A 20,979-nucleotide genomic window follows, 5' to 3' on the forward strand; every position below is an offset into this window, starting at 1 on the left:
GTCTTTACATACATAGGTGTTAATGATATCTTCTGAAATCGCACCATGAAATGGTGGAAAAATGAGTGAGAATAAACCTTTGCCCTTTTCAGAGTTAATTTTGGCTCAGTTTCAATAAGTTCACTACTGGCCCTTCACTGAGGTGCCTAAGTTGGGAGTTAAATCACCCAAGACTCCCAACTGAAGTCAGTCATGGACAGATACTCAGAAGATGTCAAATGAACTAAAACCACTACTGTCTTTAAATATGCCCAGGAAAAATAATCTAAAGCATGAATGAGTAGGAAAAAACCTGGCCAGTAACACAGCTGAAAGGACACATGGGAGATGGTGAACAGCAAATGATACACAAGTTTGCAATATGATACGGTGCAGAAAGCAAGTGAGAGAGAACCTCTGCGAGTCAATGTTACGTACAGTGAGGAAACACATCACAAATGCCAGAGGAAGTTCTGTCTCCCTGGGAGACAATGCAGATTGCATTCTGTGCTGTACATCTTAAATGGAAAGTTTTCAACCAAAAGCCAGCCACAAATACAGCATAAAATTAATAAAAGGCTTGGATGATAAAATTTCTGAAGGAAGTTATATATAGAGAGAAGAATATGAATAGCTTGGCAAAATGGGAGCAAAAAGGCAATGGGGCAGAGAACCGTAACTCCACAAATTTTTAAGGGCTATAAATGCAAAGGATGTGAAATAATATTTTGGATGCGACAAGTGACGTAAGTAGATGTGATGGAAAGAAATGAAAAAATTCAAATGTTAAAGCAGGTATCAGAAGTCTGTGTTGACATCAACTTCTACACTGCACTAAGCTATCAGGTCCCAACTGCAGAACCATTACCAACAGGAATGGTGCAAGAGAGAGAAATGCCACCTTACACGGATGTGACAGACACTCTCGATTTCCAAAAACAGAACATCGTGTCAGGAAGCTGTAAAAAAGTGAACGTAAGGCCCGATAATGTTATTTATACATTCACTTCTCTCATTCAACTACATTGTCCTGGGACTACAGCATATTACATACACTGACTAAACTAATAATCCAGGAAGAATGAAAAGTAGATGCATGGACTTAAAGTGTGAGGTTTTTTTTCTTTCTATCCCTCCTTTTGTGTAAAAGGTTACCACATTAAAAAAAAAAAAAAATTGAAGCATGTTTTAGTTATACAGCAAGCTTGCAGAATCTTTGCAGAGTGGATATGCCCAGGAAAGAAACATACCCTTTCAGGAGGAGAAAACCAATTTGCAAAGTTTTTACCCCTCCTCCAAAAAAAACCGAATGAAACATGAAGTTGAGAACACTGCAGAAAAAATATTTCTCTCTAATTCAAAGAATTCTGTTAATAAAATGAACTTTTAAACACTTTTTAACTTTTTTACCACACAAGACTGATCATTAAATGCAGTCCACAACCATTCTGTGTTTCCTTCCCATCGAGCCATAAGAAATCCTCCAGCACCCAATGACACATTTTATGATGCTCTGGAGAAAAATCCAAATCCCCAAAACTGACGATTCAGCACAGGATGAGAAGATGGTGGACTCACAGCACTACCACTGGCATGGGCCCCTTTTTCTGATATGGACCTCATTAAATGAAAATATTAAAAAAATCCCAGGAAAGGATTTTTTTTTCAGCCAACAGAAAATGCTACCAAAACAAAACACAGAGATCAGTGCCAATGGAGAATTCCTTTGTGATTTCAAATCTTTGATGAATTTTGTTGTGAGAATGTAAACAAGACACACCAGTTGCCATCTATGAGGTTTTCAGTATTATTGGGAACACTGTATGTACTGTCTACCTATGGTCCATCTTTACTGCTTCCATGGAAGGCAATTGAGGCCACAGAAGCTATACCTCAAGTCAGGGCAAAAAATATTTCTTGGACAACTATGGGAAAGTCTACAAACAGGAGTTTAGGTACTGAAATATAAGACATACTTTATACTAATAATTACATTTCATACATAGATATATATGAGAATGAAATTTACAATATATAACTTAAATATATGAAATTATATAATTATACATGGTGCAAAAACTACAGCAACCATAACATATGTACTCTCTTACCTTTTTTTACAGTCCCTTGCATTAACTACTCACATTCACTAAAAACTATATAGTTTTCTCGCTGTAACTTATTTGGATGATTACTTCAGATTTAATATTTTCATGTCCAGAAACCAGTTTCTAATGTCTTTCTTCATTTATATTTATTTATATCCATCTGACCCTATATAAGTACTGCATTCTAATATAACATAATAGATAATTGCATAATAATTCTATTTTTTTTGCTATATTTACTGCTTGTAATGTTTATAAAAGGCACTCATATACACATTCCCTGTGTAATGAGGTTAAATGAGCCAAGCTATCCTGAGCTCCTCCCATAATTTAGGCTTCTATTATCTTCCTAGGCTTTCCCTCTACTTATTTCAGTCTGTATTCTTCTTTCTTGAACACAGCTGGCTAAAAATAACCTTGTACAATAGTACTTACACTTTTCTGTCCTATAAACCATATTATGCTGAACTAAAATGTGTGCGAGTTCTCTCCATGGTGACATAGGTCATTCACCTTCACAAAAGCACTGATGAAGACCCTTGGCCCTTTACCATATACTTTGTTACTCCACACATGCAGTAAGAAAAGCAGGCTTTTCTTAAACCTTATCTGTGCAAATATGACTCATGAGATGTATAAGAAACAGTAAGTACAGAGAATATGAAGATAACATTTTTAAGTCCCTCTCCTGCACACCCAGACTTTTAATTCTTACAATATGTGTACAACAGATGGGGCTGCCTCCTTAAAGTGGTCTGCTGACATAGTTGTCTTCTCAACCTTCTCACTCTTGTTCCTTGGCCAGATTGTCACTCAAAGGTCAAACTAGAGCACAGTCAGCAAGAGCTGAGGCAGGGGAGAAGTGGTAGCCAAGCTCCAATCAATGTCTCCTCCAGAGATCTGCAAAGCAAAGCAACTAGAAATTCATAACATACTTCTAACAAAACAATATTGCCTTAATATTGTGTTGCATCACATCCTAAGCTCAGGTTGGCTGTGTGACAAGGGCTGTTTCCTGTTCGAATGCTGTTTTCCGTTTATCTTTGCCTGATGTCAGGGATGTTTCTGCCTCTTGGCATCTGATGTATTCTCCTTTGTTCATACTTAACTTCATGTTTTTATAGTTAACATTACTTATAGCATAGTCTAATAGATTGGAATACTCATTTCAATTCAATTCAATTCAATCCAATCCAATTCAATCCAATCCAATCCAATCCAATCCAATCCAATCCCATCCCATCCCTATTCTGGATCTGAACAAAACAGGCAAAATGAGAATTATCAAAGTGTGTGAGAGAGAGACCACTCTCATTTCTCTGTGACCGCAGGTACAACCTGCGCAGACCCCTTCTCACCTCTATAAAACTTCGTGACTATTACTGACCTTGAGAGAGCTGATCGACTTAGATATGTCTCCATCACTTTGAAGTACAAAAGAGAGAACTTTGAAGACTACAACAGGCTGGATTCAGGGTAACATAAACTCAAACAACCATATATCCAATGTTCTTCGCTATTTGTATTTGGACATACACATAGAGTATCAGCTATATCGGTTCTTCAGGAAACAGTATACATACATATATACTTGCTTATACATTCCACAGAAGGTTTCCTTAGGAACAACATACATATGAATCTTCCTGAAAACCTCAGAGATGTGTTGTTTCCAAGCATTATAACAGCCTTAACTTCCTTCAAGATACAGGGTAATGAAAGATACAGGACACACAGATAGTCATCTTCTGAAGTTGTGCATCATCTTCACAACTTCACAGTATTCTACTGTGGTATTAACTGTTGCAAAATATAAGGTCATATTAAGATTTATTTTTTTTTAAAGGGAAGGTTAAACAGTTCTACGGACACTGCTGTTCTCAGTGATATTAGACAAAGTCACTATTTGTAAATGGCACATAAATGTAAGTGAGCCAAGCAACAGTTAATGACATTTAAGGTGAAACTCCCTTTTTGTGTATGCTGGTTCATAATATCCCAGCCATCACTTTTCTTGTACCTTCCTTCTGAAGTAGTCAAATGTAATACAGTGGATCACAACAAATTGAATTTTTATCTCTCCCCACTCTACAGGCTCATTCACAATGCCAAATCTTTTCCTTACTTTTCATGATGTAATCAGAGAAATACTATTAAAAAAACCTTAAGGAGCATGTCCTGCTTTTATACTCTGCACCTGGTATACTCTTTTGCCTGAGGTATGTCACCATTTCTGGGACAAGTCAGTCGAAGGCATTCTTTAACTGTAGCACATACACTAGCTACAAATAGCCATGCTGTTCCTTACTAATGAAATGCAGAAGCAAAATTAATATACCGAAGCACCTCGTAGGCAGCTAACCTGTGCTGTACTGTTACAGACTATCCTCAAGAAAGATGACAGGAATAGTTTAAAATATAAGTAGATGTTAACTTTCAACTGATGCTATTCAGTGACAGGAAAATAGAAAAACTCGACTTCCCAGCTGATGGAAAATGTCAGGACTCCCTTGTGTAAACCAACAGAACTATGACCAATTTTTGTCAGCAGCAAAGAATCTTCTTAACTCAGCTGTGTATCTAGCACAGCTTTGCTTCTGCTCTACGTGGTAAAAAGAAGAGAAGAATTTAGCAGAAGCAGCAATTAGTAGGATGCCTTGAAAATAAAAGTTAATGCACCTCTTCCACACCATTTTAAAAATTATACTTTCTCCCGGTCTGTCCATCTATCACTCATATTAACTTAGAGTTTCTTACATTCAATATATCCAGTATTATCATATAAATGACACCTCCTTCAACATCTGAATTTGACCCACTATGTTCAAACATATATAAAACAAAATTTTTCAAATGCACGAAAACTTGGGTTTATTTTTTTACTATTTTCTTTCAGATTCTACCTGATGATATAAATAGCAGGCAATATTGTCATCTGTTTAAAATGCTCTACAGTGATCACAAGGTTTTTCCATGTCCTGGCACCCTCTTTATTTAACATACATTATGCAATTTTATTTGAAGTACGTCTTTAATGCCCCAAGCCTCCAGTGCTTCCTGGCAGTTCCACCTGGATGGAAACAAAACTCAAGGAGCAGCATTTTATTTAATATATTTGTATTTCAAACTGTAGTCTTCAGTGTAACGACAAATACAGTGCTGGGTACAATGATTACATCCTTAGGTATGTAGGCCTGAGTGTCATTTGCACCAAGGTGAGGTGTGACGAAATTTATGTCTACTTTAAGGCCACTTTCCACTGACTTAGCATAAATTTGATTCTGAGCTTTATATGTTAGAATCCTGCATCCAAACTCATTGGACCAGCCATATGAAGAGTCCTTTTAAAATGTGAATCACAATCAGGCTTCTACAGTATTAACTTTGTGTAATATTATTAGGAGTATACTAAAACTTGCTCGCAGAGTTTAATTACAGAAGAACTAAAATGGGTTGAAAATAACTTAGGATATATCTTTTAGCAGCTAGAAGGTGAGACGCATGGAAATCTTGGTAGTATCTAACTTCAGCAGCTCAGAGTAAGAAACTATCTTTGCCAACAGTGGTCACAAGCAGAGTACCAAAAAAGGTAGAGTCCTAATGAGACTCCAGCGTGCCTGATATCCTGTTGAATCCTTCTGGTCCTCTGGGATTCCACCTTCTGTACGGCTGGGTGTGTGATCTTGTTCCTGTTGAAACTAGTGGCAAAATTTCCATCAATGTAATGGGCCCTAATTCTGATTAAAGGATTTATTTTTCTGTTATTAAATATGACAGTCTACAATCAATGTAGGTCTCACCAAAGACACAATATTCCCAGCTCTAGAGACCAAGATTCTCTCATCTATTCTTGGATAGACAGATGAAGACCACAGCTATCGTAAAACACTTATCATGGTAGTTACAGAATAACCTCTTGGATTGAGAAGTAAATTGAGACCTTTGACAATTCCCTTTGAAATCAATATGCTTTGAATCACACGTTTCAAAAGGTTGTCAGTATCTTCCGTAATACCCGACTTCCAATGCTGAAACCTGTTTAATGGCAATAGGAGAGGGACCATCCATACCTCACCTCAGAAGTGGGTCACGGCACAGGAAAAAATTATCTGTTGTTTCATATTACTTGAAGTATTTTCCAGTAAGAAGTACTCCTAGAATTTTTCCAGATGAAACCCAGAATTCTACTAAACATACAAAAGGCTAGAACTCAGAAGTGTCCTCTACAGACACTGCAAACTATTTCTCAACAGGTCAGGTCTACATACTGAACTATTTGTGAATTATTAAAAATATAAAAAATATTAAACACACAGACTGTTCATTACATTTACAAGTCTCACAGGGCTGAAATGCAAATTACTCTGTACTACAAATATTTGGGTAACTGAAGACTTGCCCAAAATGTTTGGAAAAAAAAAAAAAAGAAAAAGCCTTTTTATGGGTTAAGGTAATAATGAGAAAACTGTTCTCCCAAAAATCTGTATCTTATTGTTGGACTGAAAATAGTTTAATAGAGAAAATATTCATTGACAGAGCAGTATTTTACATAGAGAATTAAGCCCCATCAAAGTGGGCAATATCATTCCATCTACAAGGGAAGTGCCAAAGGAGACAGCCAAAATTTGCAACGGTGTGATAATACCGGCAGGGATGGATTTGTTGCTATTATGATTAAAGCATATAAACAGAAGAAGATTAGGAGGGGTGAGAGTGAAAAGAGAAGAAGAATAGTTTATTGGTTGGAAGAAGGGCAGGGAGAAGCTTATGTTGGAATGCAGTGTCACAGTTACACACCATAAAGCTTTCAGTTGCTCCCATTACATGAATGTCAGAATGCAGCTGCCACTTTCCAGGAGAAATTCTTTCCGTTTTCATTCTGGAAGTACAGGGTGGGATTTTTTTTTTCAGTGTAGCACTCCCATGAGATCACCACATTGCATCTGCAGGTACCCCTTATGGTACATGGACCGGTAAATGTGATCCTTATAGACGTGATCTGGGATACTTACCACTTACAGTGAAACAGTAATATACCCTTAAAGTGGAGAGACAGGTCAACAGAAAGAAAGTGCTAAGAATCAGGTTTTCTGTTGTCTTGAACCAATTGCTTTCACAGTCATCAATGTACAGGCATACCTACCAATAAATCTCAATGACAATCCATTCAGTTTAAGGAAAAGTGGCTGAACAATATGAATGAGAAACCAGCCCTACAATTATAATCTCATTTTGCTGATGAAAAGGGAAGGCCATGATTTTCCATCAGTGCCTCAAGATCCTTGGACTTCTATTTTTAAGTGCTCCATTTAAGACATTTTGAAGGGGTGTATTTCACCACTCACTGAAGTCAGTCCTCAAAAAGGCATCCAGTCAACCCAAGCCCATAGTCCTACTTGGCTAGAAGGGTTAGTAGACACATAAGGAAAGCTGAGCTGACATTTGATGTTGGAAGGAGTTCAGTCCATTACCATTTTAACCATTTTAAGTGGCTTATTTAATGCTGTGCTCTGGAGGAAGAAGAGCAGAGCAAGTCCTGACTTGTGATATCAGTGAAGAACAGAAAGGTGAGTGAGCCAGAAAGTATACACTGAGAAGAAATGCAACAAAAATCCGTACTTTGCATTTTTGTGAAAGGAAGAAAAGAAACGAGGAATATTTGAGGTTCAAGATAGAACTTATATCCCGAAGTCTTGTCAGGGTATCAGAAGAAGAGAAAAATAGAGAGGAGGGAGTGAGGAATACTCTCAGTCAGCTTATTTTTCCATTCTTGCATTGACTTTCCCAGAACTGTAAGCATTTTAAATAATAAAGGAAAAATACAAAATTCCTTCCTTCGCAATACTACAGACTGCTCCTAGCCTTAATTATTATGACAAATGGAATATAGGCAGGAATCTGCTAAAATAGCAGAATTATTGTATCTAATTTATCACGCAAATAAAACTGGTCATCGGGTAGGAAGGGTTTTAGTGCAATTGAGAACAAGAATTTGGAGAATACCTTTCAATTGCCAATGCCAGATAAAAAGTCTGAACTCTGCCAGCTACCATTAAAGGTCACAATGCAAATTATATCTATTGAGATCTGGGTTTTGTACCTTTAATTTCAGTAAAATACACTTACAGTAGTCATAGTGCTGTTTTAAAACAGAGGAACAGAAATTTAATGTTTTCAAAAACAATTAGGCCTCAGTTAATTCTACTTATACAGAATTATGCTTCTCTTTGGAATTTGAAATGGAGTGGAATGTTCTTACAATTTTCCAGTGACTAGAAATGTTGTAACAAAGTTATTAGAAGCATATTTTCATTAACATTAATTGAACTTTCCTACAGGACTCCAAAGGTAACAAGTTTATTAAATACATTTGTGGTTCCTGGATTTCCACTTAAATGTATACTTAACACTGAATTCCACATGAAAGGGCAAACTCCAATGATTTTTTTTCCAAAATATCACAGTTAAGTAGACTTGTATCCAAACAAGAGAAATCAAGCATTTCAAATATTTATACATTGAAATAATGGAAGGAAGTGGACTTCTATTACATTTAATTTAGAAGATAACCTCAGTTACAAGAGCACAGAGGGTGATTCTTAACAAGAAATCTAGGGCTTGATTTAGTTCTCTAAACATAGGTGTACAGTCACTCAACACATCTGCACGTATCTGAAAAGATCCATCGTAGCATTGGCAAAAATTCCCCTAAAATAATCTGTAATCAAAGAAATACTAAAAAGACAGGGAAAATAAAATTCTCCAGTATTTACCTGAACTTAATTCAATAGTATATTAGAAATGCCCTAAATGCAGTGAATATGCAATCTAAACTCAAAGATCTTATAACTGTTTTGTATAAAATTTGTGTCTTTTTCCGATTCCTTTCACTCCTGCAGTGAACTCTTCAAACAGGACACACCATTCCCAGTATAGAAGCCAATGCAGAGGAATACATTCTTCCACTCCGGCCTCTAAATTAAGCATCCCTAGACTTTACTTTAAACCATGGGGAATGAACAAATTAACAATATGGAAGAGTAGGAATATGTTTAATTACAACAATGTCCATTCTAAGTAACCTCTTCTAACTAAAGGATCGAAGCCAAGTCCCACCCCACTACTAGACTAACTGTATCACATACAACGAGACGCAAGAGCTGATGAAGCAGTTCAAATTCTTTGTTAAGGGCTCAGGATTGCCAGCGAAATTACATTTTAATACAGAGCTTCTAGGAACATATACTGGTTACTAAAGTTCTAGCCTTTCATGAACAAGCGGCCCTAATTGACCGCTTTCCCATTTTCTCTACTCAACTTTAAATTAGCATGAAAAGTGTTGTTTTCTAGCTCTATTGTCTCCTGTAAAAGCATATTAATTGCAGTAGAAAAACAAAACAAATTCAAGCTATGTGCAACATATCTTGACACTGAATTTTGATTGTTTGGTCCAACTCTCCAAAGACATGAGTCTCCGATTTTCAAGTGCTACGCATATACATTTGCAGCCAGAATTTCAAAAGATCTCACCATCTGGCATAAAAAGTTCTTTGGGAAATCTGGCTTTCAAAATGGTGTTGAGCTCTTTTGAAAACATATGCTATAAATCCTAATTGTTTTTGAAATTCACTTCTTGTTATATGTTTATGATTCCCTCATTTTTATAGAATCATTTCACTTAGTTATTATGATATGAATCCAAATTTTTGGAGATCCAAAATAACAAGATTTTATGAACAAATCTGTAAAAATCTGCAGTACTTAACAAATCCTGTTATTCTGCCATTTACCATTCTAGCCATCTTTTTATTTTTAGTCCTTCATTTCCTCTTCATTCTCATGTTTTACTTTGGATTCTTGATGAGTGATCACAGATTCCACTTTTCAGTTTATTTTTCTTCCTTTTCTGTTTGTACATTTGGCTACTTTAATGTCTTTTAACTTCCTAGAAAAAATAATTTTTATAGGTTTATTTGAAGTCTGGCTACATAGATCTGAAAAGAAATCAGATGTTTCATTAGTAGCGAAATAAACACAAAGTTATTAAAAAAATTCAAGTATCTTGAAATTAAAATTATTGTTCTTATGTTTCCCTACTTTGAATCATCATAGAACAAAACCTTGGTTTTCATGTTGTTTCTATATTCAACTGAGCAGTAAACCACATACGTTAAAGAAGATGACAGAAGTTGAAGTTTTTAAGTTTTAGTGAACACTATGAACAAAATACGATTTTCCTCAGAAAGTCTTCAGACTTCGTTTTTCCCTTTTTCCTCAGGCCTTCTTATTACAGGCTTATGATCAAAACAAGCTAATCTTAAGGCAATGTTATAACTGACTCTGAATCCTCACTCTTAAAAATGTGATCAGTGTTAAAAAAGGAAACTTGTGTTCATATGCTCGGTAATTATGTTCTGATGGATATACTGCTGCTGATTTTGTCAAGCCTGTCTTTTAACTTCTTCACCAGACATCAATCTTCATTAAATTCACACTTGTGATTTTACTGTACTATTTACCAGTGTCACCTGATCGTCAAGATTTCTGAACTGTAAGTTCTCCTGATTCAGAAGAGTACTGAACTATATGTAATCTAGTATTTCCCATTAAGTTCTAGGACTGAGCAGGCGATACCTACCTGCTTCACCCACTTCAAAAACCACACAAGGTATGCTTTGTATACACATGTAGCACTGTTCAGAAATGCATTATTTGTTTTCATGATGCATATAAGGCAGTATTAAGAATGAATTTTATATATATATTTCAAAAGGCTTTTCTAGAAGGCAAAACAGAGCCTTAATACCTACTGTACCTCATCTTTCTGGTATCTCTACTTCTGTTTTTAGGAGAGACACTTAGGAATCAAATGATTAGACAAACTGTCAGTGTATAGTCTTTGGTCTATACTTGGTAGATACAATAAGAGTGAATTTAAAAATGAGTTTTGTTTAATGGAATATATATCCCTTTTTTCCTATTCTCAAGACTGTCATATTGCAGTCTTTAAGCTGTTTGCTTTCTAAACTGAGTTTCTATATTGATGCTTTTTGGTCAGATACTGAACTCAGCCAGGCAAATCCAAAACCCAGCTACCCCCTTTCAGGTGTTGACAATGTGACGAACTACAGGTTCCATGTGGCTAACATAGCTGAGCCATGGTGTACTAACACAATATAACAGAAACATGGCATAAAGCACTAGTGAGCAGAATAAAACAAAGCAATTCAAGGTTAATTTCAAAAAGCTTTCTTTGGACCAGATAATCAGGCACAAGCTTTGGCCAAGTAGGCTGACAAGTACCACAAGCCTAACCCAAACCTTCCATTCATGCTTCCCTGGCATACTCTAGGTTTTGGTTTACAAGTTTAAGATCTCAACTGCAAAGAAGATCTTGAAAAGGGGCATTGTTCAACAGGTAATCCTTTCCAACATGAAACTTTGAAAATTCTACATGTTCCTCATCCTAAAGTTTTGTGTTGCCAAAAAATCCAGAATTTTATCATCATAAGCTGCTAACTTGACTGTCACCTTTCATTGTTTCTTGCTTGCTGCTTCTACAGTTACAAGCAAGAACAAGTCTGGATTGCAGACAGGACAGATATATAAAGTAGAGCCCTCTAGAAATCTCTTTCACTTTTTTTTCTCTCTCTCTCTCCTTTTTTGGGGGGGAACAACTTTAAAGCATAAGTCCTGTTACCTCATTTTAGAGGAAACTGGATAGTTAACGAGCAGGCATTTATACTCTGTTGACCACACGTATTTGGTCAACATAAGAGTCAGAAGATGGCACCATGTGTAACAGACTACACAATGTATGATTAAAAGCTAATTTCTCTGCTTAAGACAAGAAAGCAGAAAACAGAAAACCTGACAGACACAAAGCAATACTGGTCAGTTATCTTCACAGCGTGACTGAAGACTATTCTCAAGTTGTTAATCACATTTAAGTTCCCGATAGGTTTAGTTATTTGCCAATAATTCATAGTTCATGCCACTTTGGCTTGAAGCCAATTTTCCGTGACAAAAATTATATTCTTAATGTGGAGAAAGATGCATGCCTCTCCCTGGTGAAAGCAAAAGACAAAAAATTTGACTCCTTATTTAATTTGCGCTCAGGCATTTTTACATATAGAGATGTATCATCTTCAACAGTTTATTTCTCATGACATTTTAACTTTCCTAAATTTTTTTGTATCCTTGAGATATTTCACATTCTTTTGTCCTCTATATTACAAGGTGGGTTGTTTGTCTGAACGGAAGAGTAATGTCAGGCAGGCAACCTAGACAATGCCTGTCTAGATTCACAAAGGCAGCGTCCAGTGAGGGTTATACAAAAAAATCCCGTCTGCCTGTTGATTGCTGTATTTTCTTGCAGTTTACATTTTTTAAAGCTGTTTTTTTTTGGTGGGGAGAGGTAGAAAAGAATATGATTGGGACTGTTAGGATTAGAAAGTCTGTCATCAAGCCAGTGAAAATAATGGTTGCTAGTGTTCTCTTGGGTGAGTTGACACTCTCAACTCTGCTCCACAGTTATCAGCCTTTCACCGACGGTGTTCTGAAGTTCTGTCGAGCTTTTAAATTCAGGCTGGTGGCCTTTTATGAGTGTCTCACTCAAAAGTCAGTATCTCTCTAACAAATCTTTGTTTGCCATGAACTCATCCACTGTTGCTCTTTGCTTTGCAGCCTCCCACCCTAAAGAGAGAAGGTTTTATGTTTGTCTTAGGTTAGCATGTGAGGTTTGTTTTCATTTTTTCCTTTTTAAAAAAAAAAAATTATCTCCACAAATCTTTGTAGAAACTTCCTTGATGCTTCAAAGATACAGTATCTTCTTTATTTTATTTGGTCCGGTTTAATAAATCATCTGCATTACTTCTCGCTTGTTCCAAATAAGAGAGCTGCACAATGTTTTCATATGCACGAAGTTCGTATTGCTTGCTTTGCTGGCTATTCCACCAGATTTACTGATCTTGCCTGAGGCGTCACTGAGAGAACACGCGCATCAGAACTTTGTCATCTGTTGCAAGGTGGATTATGCAGACTCTGCAATGTGTATACTTTCAACTAAAGCAAATTTTAGTCTAATTGCTGGCTCAGACCACCTGTGCTTCCTTGTATATGCTCCCAAAGACTTGCTATCTATCAAGAATTGATAGAGAGAACTGCCAAAAATATATATATTATAGAAATAGTCCAATTCAGTGACCAACTTAAAACATCCATAAAGTTAAATTAACACACACATCTCACTGAAGGCAGCTGAACTTAGACTCATGATTAAATCTGTGCAAAACTCTGTTAGTCTTTCTTTTTTTGCTACCTCAACACTCAAAGGGGGATGAAGGTGGGTGTATATGAGCCCAATGCTGTTTGCTTGTTTTTTTAATATGTAGCTCATTTATGCAGACGGATGGACTGAAGGAGAAGAAAAATACATCAGACTCAGTTTAGTTTTACATCAGGGCCTAGAAATTCTTTCTTCAAAAGATACGCATTTACTTGAAATGTGTACCAATTCCCTTGTGAGATCTGCTAAGTATAGCCATCTATTTTTTTCCTGCATAATAATTTTGCAAATGTTGTCATTGGGTTTGTGTTACCGTAAGTCTTTACCCATCTTAGTTTTTATGGGGATTTTTTGCACTTTATCATTTAAGCCTGCAAGTACTGTGAAATTCGTATAAAAATAGTGTTTCTCCATTCTGTTTCTCCAGATCATGATCCCTCTGCTAGACATAACCAAACATCCATATTCCACCCATCACTGCAATCCATTAATGAACAAAGAGCAAACAGTTCTCAGCAAGGACAAATCAAAACAAGGCTGTACAAACCAACGACATTTATTCATGCTTCTGCTGTGCTGTAGGTTACACTGCACCCTGGCACACAGGTCTACAGAGTACAATCCTCTACATGAGAGAAGACATTACCTCTCTTCATAAATCTTCTGGCTATTTTTCTATTTTATGCAGTCTCACTGTACTATTTAAGAGATCTGAGATAAGCTTACTTTTGTAAGAGAGCATGCAAGGTTGTAAAAAATATATTTCTTCACTAAGCATATTTTAAACTTTATAATCTTGAGTGAGAACATCAAAAGTGAATTTATCCAGACAACAGCGCTGTAAACTGACTTTGTTTAAAGTACTGTGACATGTAATTTAGGCAATCAACATTTGAATTAGATACTATTATGTTAAATAAGTTTTCAAAAAATGGAATAAAAATTTCTATTCCTATTTATGTCACGTGTCTTTACATTTTCATTTTCTTTCTAATTCCAAAATGCACTAGAACTTCTAAGGATGTCAGAACCTGCTAAATTAGTGTACTTTCATATGATGTTTTCTGTAATGATGACACTACCAGCCTTGGATTACACATATAGGTTCTAATGTCAGCAAAATAGGAAGTGAACAAATGTCATCATTGCCTTCATACTGTCTCTCCTTCAACCATTCATGCTGCTGAAAAGATTCCCTTATTATCTCAAAGGTCAGACATGCCTCGCAGTTTCTGTATGGCTAAAAAAAATCTCCCTCTTTTAATCTCATAGTCTCGTAGTCCCTGTGGATTTCCAGTAATTCTATACTAAAGAATTTTGTTTTCTTGTAGAAATACCCGTATTTAAAAACACTGTGACTTTTGTCTTTCCTAACATTATGAAATTGCTTCCCAAATTCACCATTAAGCTTTCAACACAAGTTCAACTAAATTAACGTAAAGGGTCACTGCATTGAATTCTCTTATCACAATAAATCACTTAGCAGAGGAATTCTGACATGTTTCTCTCTCTTATGGCCTAATTCTACTTTCACTAAAGTTAGGGGGAACTTTCCAAGTACTTCATCAGAAAGAACTAAGTGTTAACCAGAGACAAAAGAACCAACTTGATTCAAGGCAGAAAGGCAGCAGTGAGAGAATCTAATATTAGTCCAAGTGAGATTTTAAACCATTACAAAACAACTTACACACTCCTTCCTCCCTCCCCATAAGTAACTATTCTCATCACACAAAAAGATGTGAAAAACAACCCTTTTAGTAGGTGGGATCTTTTTGCTATGATGGCCAATTATGCATTTGCCAACAGTGGCAAAATAAAATTCTATCCTTGTCCAGTTCAGCTCTTGGAAGAAGCAAAAGCTTAAAGACAAAGAAAAAAAAAAGACACCTACTTGAAGCTTCTGTCTTCGGGAAACTGTATTTCAAAAAGAGAATTATCTCTGCCAGTAAACTTTGGAAAACCTTTGATAACTTACAGAACTGATGTTGACCATCAGACTTGATGAATTAAAGCCTGAGTAAAGACTATCTAAAAATGGAAATATTCCTGCATAACTTCATGTGTGAACACTCTTGTCCAGAATGAATCTAGAATATATTCAAAACCATTATCTTAACCTATTTTGAAAATAGATTAAGCTGTACCACAAAAAGACATTTGGTTTAGAATCAGAATCTTTTTCACGACTTATTCAGGAATAGCTAATTTGCTTTAAACTTCATATTCTGTCTTACTGCAAAACAGTATTTATGGATAGACGTTCACACATTGTTAAGAGAGATTTTTTTCATTTCTTCTGTAAGTGAATAATTATTTATCACAATTTACGTTGCGTACAAAGATACATTGCAATGCAAACTATCTATTGCCATTTTTCACTGTTTTAGTAAAGCTTATTTTAAAACAAACTACTTCTATATACAGGTGATTTCTTACACACGCTGAAAATAAACCCTCCCTGGCCAAGAGATGGCAAAGAGAAGAATGTTTCTGAAATTTCATATCCCAATCAATGTCTTTGTCAGAAGGGCCATGTGCAGAGACATCTTCACACTAACATGTGTTGCAAAGGGCTGCAGGTAATCGGGAAGAAGCAGATTTCTAGACAACAGAAAAAAAAAAAGCTAACAGTCGTGACATCTGTCATTCTGTTGTGTACCTGTAGGCCATCAACGTTTCCAAGCAAGCTGTTCACAACAGATGGAGCGTGGCCTTTTCGTTCAAGTATGAAACCACAAAAACAGGACTACATATGTCATGCTAAAGGTGTGTGTGATTTAGGGGAGCACCAAGGGCAATAGAAGACCCCATTACTAACAATGCAACAACAGAAGATTTGGAATGACAGAAGACTAATGTATTAGCAGCTAAATTTAAAAAAGAATGATAAAACATATTTCTGTCTTTTTCTAACATCAGAAGCAACAACAATTATGTTTCATAGATGAAAGCTCTTCCGCTTTTTTAACTAAGTATTTTGAAAAATTTAAAAAACAAGAAAGAAATAAAGCTACCATGCACATGTAGAAGCATCATCTAAAATAACTATATTCAAAAAGCTCCAAAAAAATGCTTCCCATTGAGGTCATTCAATCCCTGTGACCACTGATATTACTAATAATGGGTGACAAAAATATTTTTATATGGATTAGAAACGGGGTAAACAGACAGAAAACCAAAAGCAGGGACATACAGCCAATTTCAGTAACTCAAAAGGTTAACAAAAAGTGCCCAGTACCTCCTGTTAGACATATTTATTTATAAAAGGGAATGAATAGCACCAACATTTTAGACATCATAAAATAATTCAGAATAGGCAGCAATGAAGAAATGTTTGCATAACTCAAGAAAGCTTGTTTAGTGGACAGCCTCTTGATGGGTGGAAGTCAGTACCGATTTATGAAGAATAAGACACACTGCAGAAACCTTCTAAGCTACATACAGTACCAGATCCTGAACAAGTTGTAGCTCCTCAAGAGAAAGACCCGAATGCAATGTGTATACAGACAAAAGAAAAAACATGAAGATATGGTTATGCTACTGTACAAAATTGTGGAATAGTTAACTGTTATATAATAGTTAACTGAAAATAACTATGTTATTTTCATAGAATCATAGAATCATTTGGGTTTGAAAAGACCTGTAAGATCATGAAGTCCAACCATTAACCTAACACTGCTAAGTCCACCACTAAACCACGTCCCTAAGTACCTCATCCACACATCTTTTAAATACCTCCAGGGATGGTGACTCAACCACTTCCCTGGGCAGCCTGTTCCAGTGTTTCACCACTCTCTCAGTAAAGAAATTTTTCCTAATATCCAGCCTGAACCTCCCCTGGCACAACTTGAGGCCATTTCCTCTTGTCCTGTCGCTGGTCACTTGGGAGAAGAGACCAACACCCACCTCTCTGCAACCCCCTTTCAGGTAGCTGGAGAGAGCGATGAGGTCTCCCCTCAGCCTCCTCTTCTCCAGACTGAACAACCCCAGTTCCCTCAGCCGCTCCTCACCAGACTTGTGCTCCAGACCCCTCACCAGCTTCGTCGCCCTTCTCTGGACACCCTCCAGCACCTCAATGTCCTTCTTGTAATGAGGGGCCCAAAACCGAACACAGGATTCGAGGTGCGGCCTCACCAGAGCCGAGTATAAGAGGACAATCACTTCCCTACTCCCGCTGGCCACACTCTTTCTGATACAGGCCAGGATGGCGTTGGCCTTCTTGGCCACCTGGGCACACTGCTGGCTCATCTTCAGCCGGCTGTCGACCAACACCCCCAGGTCCTTTTCTGCTGGGCAGCTTTCCAGCCACTCGTCCCCAAGCCTGTAGCGTTGCATGGGGTTGTTGTGACCCAAGTGCAGGAGCTGGCACTTGGCCTTGTTGAACCTCATCCAGTTGGCCTGGGCCCATCGATCCAGCCTGTCCAGATCCCTGTGTAGAGCCTTCCTACCCTCAAGCAGATCAACACTCCCGCCCAACTTGGTGTTGTCTGCAAACTCACTGAGGGAGCACTTGATCCCCTCATCCAGATCACTGATAAAGATATTAAACAGAACTGGCCCCAGTACCAAGCCCTGGGGGACTCCGCTTGTGAGTGGCTGCCAACGGGATTTAACTCCATTCACCACAACCCTTTGGGCTCAGGATCCAGCCAGTTTTTTACCCAGTGAAGAGTGCACCCATCCAAGCCATAAGCAGTCAGTTTCTCCTGGAGATTGCTGTGGGAAATGGTGTCAAAGGCTTTACTGACGTCTAGGTAGACTATATCCACAGCCTTTCCTTCATCCACTAGGAGAGTCACCTTGTCATAGAAGATATTTTGTCATTTTGTTATGCTCATCAGATTTCTCAGAAGAAAGTACAGACCAAAAGATTTCTGTTTGGAAGAGAACACAGTGAAGGAAAGATAAGGGAGATGCACATGAACGTGTGCACAGAAATGATGTGACAAGGTTTCCAAGGTATGAACTTGTTTTATACACAACTATTCCAACTTATGTTTTGTTAGGTATTATTTATGAAATCGACCAAGTTCTAGCAATACCCAATATTCTTTGGCACCACTGAGACATAGCAGCAATGCATGGTTCTGATTTATACATCACAGAAATTTTATTTGCTTAAACTGATACATACTCAGAAGTTTTAAACTCTTCCTCCTCAATGAGTTTTACAGGAAGAGCAATGCTTACATTGTATGATAGCTTCACTCATTAAGAAGTGTTAATTTATTACCACAAACGTGCTGGCATTTCAAAAGCATCACTGCAAATGAAAGACTAATGCTGTAACAGACTGAATTTCATTAGCAAGGAAATGTGTCAATCTTTTGATAAAATTAACGATGAAATGGAGTGTTTCAGGAAACACTCAGTAGTGTTGCCAGCAAAGCACAAGGAAATCCTCCAAGTAAGGATTTGTATTTTAGAAGAGAATGCCTGGGGGATGTAGTATATTTATGAGTTAGGCTTAAGCTCCAACAACTGAGAAAATAATTTTGCCACTCAGCTTCATTTTTCAGTTCTGCTGGCTGAATGAAGAGCGAAGAAGATTATGAGGTTAAGACCAAGTATCAAGTAAGCTGTACATTGTTGCATTTTTCCATCTGCACAGAGTAAGGCTGAGTGACTTACATTTTTCCTTCCCAGTGTCAAAATTTTTTTGCAGTCTGACAAACTCTGGATGCTCCACTTCCCATGAACAGGCAAATCTTGTTAAGATTTGATACCCACCATGACAACTGAGAAGTATCACGGTTACATGTGTGCCAGCGAACAGAATGACCAGGAACTATTCCCTGGGCCTGCCATGGAACAGGATGGCATAGGATGGTCTGTGTCCACACGGATGAATTTCCCTCTGCCTAAAACCAGGATATCTGCATCCAAACTAACTACTGGAAATGGTCCTGGGCCTCTGCCAAGCCCAGAGCCATGCCAGGGTGTTGTCTGGGAGTTGCTGGCTGCTTTGGGCCAAAAACTCTCTTGAAGACTAGTCCAAAAACGTCACTGCATAGCTGGCCCAGTACTCAAATCCATGCAGTAGCCCCACTTAGTTACAAGTACGGATATAACCTGTCTGGCCCTTCTCTACTAATCAGACTTAGTTAAAGGCATCAACCTAAGACTAAGTTTGTGTTAAGGGGTCTCCCGAAGAAACCGTTAACAGAATCCTCCCTGAGAGTCAATAGGAAAATAGCGATGGGGTCCAAAACCGAATTTATCCTGGGGTAAACTGGCAATTCCCGTTTCATTTCTCTTTTAATGAAATAAAAAAGCACATTTCACAGAAGTTTAAGAAAAAACCCCACAGTACCCCATTAATTTGCAGAGCACAAGGGCCCAAGAAATTAGCAGCACTCAAAACCGACAGCTGAAGAGCAACCAAGGAGAGATAAGGAGATAGTACTTTCTCCTTTTCATGCATGCTAGCTCAAGTTCATCAGGTTCCCTCATCATTGTACAAGAGAGGGACAATCTAGTCTGTATCTGGTTAGATTATGAAAGGGCTTTAAATTGGGTAACACAAATCAAATCTGCTAAACATACGCTCCAAATAGAAACGTTTACTGAATTATTTGAACAATAAATACAACACATTAACCTCTAGCTCAGAATAATAAACTGGAAGCAATCAAAGGCTCTTAAAGCAGAGAATTTAAGAGTAAAACCAAAACTCATATAATAAAAGAATATCACATAAGAACTACAAAAAATAAAATCAAATGATCTAGCTACTAAAATACACATATGTGCTCAAAATCTTGTGGGAATCAAGTATTCCAGTAAAAATAAAGGGAGAGATGGAAACACAAGTTTCTTATTATCACACTTCATATGTTATAAAAGCTAACAGTTAACTTATTTTTGGCAAAGGGACAAAGGTTGCACAACACTCTGGCTTACACAAATATTTTCTATTGTTAAACGCATCTTAAATGTAGCTTGTCACATATTAACTTCATGCACACAGTGCACCATGCAGTCTAGGAGTGTCCCAAAGATACCTACGTTTCCAAACATTGATGAATAGCATGCTGCCAGTATCCAGTGAGCCAGGTGTAAAAAAACTACTCAACAATTCATGGTTTAATTGAAACCAGATTAAATCATTTGCGTAATAAAAGACTGTACAGATGTTCACCAAAAAAAGTTGATATTTTTGGACAAATTACTGCAGATGATATTCTCTAAAACACTCCCTCTTGAAAAGATAAAACAGCAATAAAAGCTCTCTCAGAAAAAATGCCCTTGTTTATAATCACAAAGTGAAACATGCCTGTGGAAATATATCAGGTTAACCTCATGTTTCACATTTTTAGTTGCTGTTTCCTTTAAAGGAAAAAAAAAAGTTAGACATGCAGTGGAAATGGTTATGAAGAAGTGGAAGAATCTACTCATGCATATATTAAACACAAATTTTACGCTAACACTGCACTTCCTTCCACTGAAGATTTTATAATGTAAAGGAAGAGGCAATGATTTAGCAAGAGTGAATATTTAAGAATAAAAATTCAGTATTCATTCATCATCCGCTAGTAGAGTGAGTTATTACTGAGCACTAACAGCTTGCCATTTCCAGACCTGCAAGGACATGGTCCTGCCTCA

At 37.2% G+C, this 20,979-nt stretch overlaps 1 protein-coding gene across 2 annotated transcripts in view; it reads right to left on the reverse strand.

The window, feature by feature from the left end:
• LDAH (lipid droplet associated hydrolase) overlaps positions 1 to 20,979 on the reverse strand; it is a 110,378-nt gene that overhangs the window by 45,246 nt on the left and 44,153 nt on the right. The window lies entirely within an intron of this gene.

The sequence above is a fragment of the Gavia stellata genome, chromosome 2 (genome assembly GCF_030936135.1).
Source record: "Gavia stellata isolate bGavSte3 chromosome 2, bGavSte3.hap2, whole genome shotgun sequence".
Classification (NCBI taxonomy): Eukaryota; Metazoa; Chordata; class Aves; order Gaviiformes; family Gaviidae; genus Gavia; species Gavia stellata.